General features: G+C 36.9%; 1 long non-coding RNA gene across 1 annotated transcript; it reads right to left on the bottom strand.

Moving 5' to 3' along the window:
* Positions 1–204: 204 nt before the first annotated feature.
* On the bottom strand, positions 205–4,879 carry LOC128490540 (uncharacterized). The gene is made up of 2 exons (XR_008353960.1): positions 4,757–4,879; positions 205–503 (listed from the first exon to the last, which is right to left on the bottom strand). It is a non-coding gene; the product is annotated as an uncharacterized LOC128490540 (long non-coding RNA).
* Between the last annotated feature and the right edge of the window lie 810 nt (positions 4,880–5,689).

Genomic DNA, 5,689 nt, shown 5'->3' with positions numbered 1-5,689 from the left:
GTGGGTCAATGCCCAGTGGCGTCTCTAGGAAATCAAAATGTATTTGTTCTGTTGTCGGCAATAGCACGGCATGTTTGTTTTATTTTCTAGATTCATCTATTAATGCAAGTGTCTCTGTCATCTGATTGAACCCCCTGAGCTTTCAAAAGTACAGAAAGCAAGAGGCCGGGAGCTGGTGCCCTGGCATTACATCAGTTATAAACGTTCTATTTTTTGCCCATCTTTTGGATCTTCACCAATTCTGTTGTTTGGACTGCACAAATGTGACAGTCCTTGCATCATTAACGACAGTACGCAAACTGTCTACTTTTTATTCCTGATTGCCTCAGGCAGTCATAATTAGGTATAAACAGCAAGCACAATTGGATGTTTCTATCTGATGTCCATACTATTATTCATGAGCAGTAAAATGATTCCATTGTGATAATTACTTACCCCCTGGGTCACAAGCAGTGTTCCCCTCCACAGTGAATGGAGTCTTACATGCATGTTGTCACTGAGGCCTGTAAAACATATTCTATTTTTATCTGTCTTTTATGTGGTTTGGAGGTAGCCCGCCAATCAAATAAGATGAGAGAATGTCATTCATCAATTATAAATAAAAAGATATACCGGTATTTTTTAATGCATCTATAACACTGAGCTGTAAGGAAAATTAAGGCTAAGCTGAAACAATTTTAAGGAAAACTTCAATGTAGCAAAAATGACACTTTGTACAAGAACTGCCTTCTTTAATATGGACCCTAGCATTTCCTATTATTTTTTGTAATCCCAGATCGCCTACTATTTTTTGTAGGACTTCACACCGTAGGGATACATGATTTTGCCATTAGACATTTTAGGCAACCTATCACAAACACTGATATGCGTGTGAAAGTAAAACAAAATAACCAAAAATGCATATTGCTGTTTGCTACGTTCTGTAAACGATAAGCAAGACACAATCTTCCCTTACAGGCATCCTAAACATGGTTAGGGTTCTATTTCGCTAATGTTTACAGTGTTACAAAAAAAATGTGTTCTATGCCAATAGCTAGGCTTTTTTCCTTTCAATTCATGTATTAACATTTATATACAATCACATTATTTGAATGTTTCTTATAATTCTAAGCCATCCTTCTAAGAATAAATGTTACATTTTATCTAGTTAAATTGGACTGAATTATTTTAGGGGCATTGGCAGTAGAGCTTGCATGCTAATAATAATAATAATAATACTGCTTTGTACATCTGCAGGCTATTTGTCTGTCTTTTGTTTGCTACCTTTTCCCACTGCATTATCAACAGCAACCTAAAGCCCATTAGTATATATATATATATATATATATATATATATATATATACACATATATACACACATATATATATATCTATATATATATAATGTATATTAATAATATGATACTTTTTTAAAGTGTATTGTGCTTCTATGGATTACCGTCAATATTTTTGGATTACATTATTACATTATTGTACCTAAACTTCTAAGACAAGATGACTTGTACGCCGACTTTTAGATTTCCAAGGTATAAAGTGGTATGGCATTTTTTCCCCTGCTGGTAAATTGCACAATTACAGACATGGTTGTTGTTTATCAGGATACTTATTATACTTCCCATTGTATAGATTTTATGTATATTGTTTATTTTAAATTCGAAGCAGCATGACAAACCATTTTGTGGGTTGTTTTTGTATTTCACTCAGACATAGCAGTATTTAAAGCTGGCATGTATTTTACTTTAAGTAATATTCGTGCATTCATTCAAATTTGAGACATTGCACCATTTGTAAAAAACCTATTCTTAAAGTGTTGGGTTTCATTATGAAAAAAATATGCAGCTGGTTTAGCGGATTGTGGCGCATTTAGAATTTTGGTCATGTTCACAAAAAGCCTATCTGGGACAATTCAGGGTTTTTAGACAGCAACCAATAATGCATTTTAAAGATTCTATAATTATTAAAGAAAACATTGAGTAAAAAAGTATGCTGGAATGCCTGTGGTAAACTGCGCTATAATACAACATACAAAAAACTGTGCTTTTAACATGTATTTTCCTAAATGAACATACAAGCCTCTATTTTTTTTGCATAAGACGTACTACATTGTACGTCTAGATTGTAAGCTTGCGAGCAGGGCTCTCTCCACCAAATGTATCGGTTTGTCTTAGTCTGTCAATTCTTGTCATATCCCTTGAATTTATGTATTGTATTTAGCGCTGCGTAAACTGTTTGCGCTATATAAATAAAAGATAATAATAATAATAATAATAATAATACATAATGTACAACGTGGGCAGTGCTATATCAAGGACTGGGTTAAACAAAAGGGTTAGGTAGTATCCAAGTGTTCCAAAATCAGAGAAGATGGTATAGTCGGTGCACACCCAGATCAATTAATCAAGAGCTGGGAATATCTCTTTCCACACTTTCTACAGTTAGTAGCTACTAAATAGAGAGTAATTCTTATGATAGTCGATGGGCTGTGCGTGCATCTTTATGCATCCACACTATACTCTACAATACATGCTCTCCGAATGGATTGTGGACAGCCACACACACTGGTTGTCTGGGATCAAAGAGTACTTTGTGAAAGTGCTAGGCTGCATACTCACCCCACTATAGTGTAGCTGTAGCTTATCTATGTGTACAGATGGCATTCACACATAAGATCAAAACTTTTAGCTCCATTGAGATTTGATCTATACATCTGCTAATTTTATGAACATATTAGTTGATGCGCTCTTAAATATGCAGCCGTCTCATGTTTTCATGACAGGTGCACCTAAATATTGCCTTGGACATTAGACCTTCAACCATGTCTTGCCTCTCATAATGTTTATTGCTAATCATATGTACATTCTATGGGAGATTCTTGCATTCAGTCCATCTTAGGTTACCATGCTTTGGGCAGTATGTAATATTATCCAAGCTGTTTAACCCTATGACTATCTCTCCAAGGCTAATAAGTGTAAGGCTACAACATCAGACTTACACTAACTTAAACATGTTGATCTGAAAAGGAGGGCTAGCAGTTGATTTTAATGATGGTGTCTTAGAGTGCAGCTTCGAAACCACTGCTAGCCCAGCTAGATCCTCCTCTGCAGATCTATGTTTGCTTGTATCGCCTGTGCTTGAATATGTTCTACTTTGTTTCTCCACTGCTTTGTAATCATGTTAACTGACATGTGGGTAACTGGGTTCTTCTAGCCACAAATCTTGCATTCTGTCATCTTAAGGTATATTTTGTATAGGCAGTGTTCGTGTGTAATATGCTGGTTATAGTACATGGGGCTGAAAAAATGTCTCTAATTATATGTTGTGCTTTCATATGTGTGCAGTATGAGTATTATGTGTTGTTATTGGGGAAATGTGATAAACCAGATCAGTTGTATAGGCTGCTGAAACTGTAAGCGTTATAGTGTAAGGCTTATTGTCAGTGAAATACTGTTATTGGTGGGTTGTCAGTGTTTTTTTGCAGACTGTGTGATATACTGTTATTACCAGACAGAATGTGAACAGAATACTGTTATCAGTAGAGTATCACTCAATAGCTGTAAATACTGGAAGTGACATAGTGGGTTGTGGTAAATACTGTATCTGTGTGCATTGTGCCATTATTACATAATTATTATTGTTTTCCTTTTCAAGCCATTTCGAGCTTGCACTTGCACTCTCTTTACTCTCCCCTTACCCAATTTCCCAATTGTCTTGTTTTATTTCATCCTTTTGCCATTATTACAATAATATAAAATTGTGTGTATGGATTTATTAGGCTATTGGGTAAATCAATGGAAGCATAAGCTACTTTAAGGTCAGAATTGCTTTGTATGCGCTGGCATGCAGTAATAGCAATGTCTTTGCTGTAGTAAAATGATTTGAGGCGTAATACCATATTTCTGCTTGCACTGTGATTTTTTTGAATGAGAAACTAGTGATGCCCAGAACAGAATGTAATGTTTATGTTGTGACTTGCTGTCCTATCTCTTCTTATTTTGACAGTGTGATTTAAATACTAAGATAAAAAGACGTCTTCCAGCGTGACAAATAGTAATTGGCAGAATACATTAATGTTTTGCGTTACTTAGGCAAATCAAATGTATATTTTTTACGCGAGTGATGGGCTGGATAGATGAAGACAAACTGGTCACCATTTGTGTCCAAATTTTTGTGTAAATGCTCTTATGTGAAAACAACACAACAAACTAAAACTGCAGATACTTGGCCATTAACGCCAACAATGCAACAATTCTAAACACATTATGCTTCAAAGGGCATCCAAATATTCATATCACGTATACACCACCCAAACAGATAACAAAATCAACAAGCAATGACTTAGTTATGAAGATTTTTGAACATCAAGATGTATTTGGTGTAACAGTTCTCTAGTATTCTATTGTGCCTGCTGTAGTGGAGCACTAATATAAGGCAACAGGGAAGCTTAAGAGTGGATAAAGATCATGAATAACAAGCAACTGTTGGCAGGCGGTTAACCCTCAATTCTCAAAGAGATATATGATGTATACATACCACTGTTCCTTGGTACTTCCTGCTGTTGCAGTGCTAACCCCTCACCTCATACTCTCCCAGCACATGCTCAATGCTCCCCAGTTCAATACTGCAGCCTTCCCTGCCATTCCTGTAGAAAACTCACATGCACATAGCTCCGTCACTGTGTTTCCATCCAACCATTTAGCTTGCTTTGCTTGTAGAGCACCCACTCCTTCACACATACACTTGCTGCAACTGCACTCACTGTGGTTGCTTCTTCTCCCGCCCGTTCCTCTCCCTCCTTATCATCCTGCTCAGACGCAGTCCTCGTTTCCCTGGATGTCCGTGCCTCAGTCTTTTGGCTCTATGTCCCGGTCTGTCCGTTCCTTGTCCCTCCTCCCAGTCACACTGCTCTCTTCCCTTGCTGCTCGCACAATGTTGAGCTGCAGCATGCATCTCAGTCAGTGACTTCCTCTTTAGCCCTCCCTCTCATCATACCCATTATCCCTCTACATTCTTCCCTATTGTTTTCCATTTCAAGCCATTTCGAGCTTCCACTTGCATTCTCTTTACTCTCCCCTTATCCAATTTTCCCAATTGTCTTGTTTTATTTCATCTTTTAGCTTCACACCCCCCCCTCTCCTTTACTCTAACAAAAGGCTTGTTTATCCCTTATTTCACCTAGAAACATTGAAACAGATAAGAACCATTTGGCCAATCTAGTCTGCCTGCTTTTAAGATTCAAACCTTACCCCATGCATGTTTAAATTCACTTACTATTTGTGTCTACATCCCCGCTTCCATTGTTCTTATGAAATACATAGTGAGACAAGTAGAATATAGTCAGGCATTAACTTCACATTACATTTCAGCACCACGGACACTCCAATATCAACACAACTGGTTAACGTGATACAGGTATAATGCGGGATGTATACGAGTCTAAACTGTTTTCAAAACTGACCGCTACTTCTGTACTGCTGTATTCCATAATATTATTTTGTATGAGCTGTTCCCTTCTACACAATAATCTGCAACACTTTTCCATGTCCATATAGTAAAAATGTCCATCTTCAAACTATATTCTGAACTGCATTTTTTTTCTGAACTGGCATTTGGCTTTTTGCTCATTACCCATTTGGAATGATGACTCCCTCCCTGTTTTTTTTTGGCACATGTTAATTGTGTTTCTATTCCT

This window comes from Spea bombifrons, chromosome 1 (assembly GCF_027358695.1).
Source record: "Spea bombifrons isolate aSpeBom1 chromosome 1, aSpeBom1.2.pri, whole genome shotgun sequence".
In the NCBI taxonomy this organism is placed as follows: Eukaryota; Metazoa; Chordata; class Amphibia; order Anura; family Pelobatidae; genus Spea; species Spea bombifrons.
Note: the sequence above shows the minus strand (reverse complement) of the source record. Positions and strands in the feature narration are given on the sequence as shown.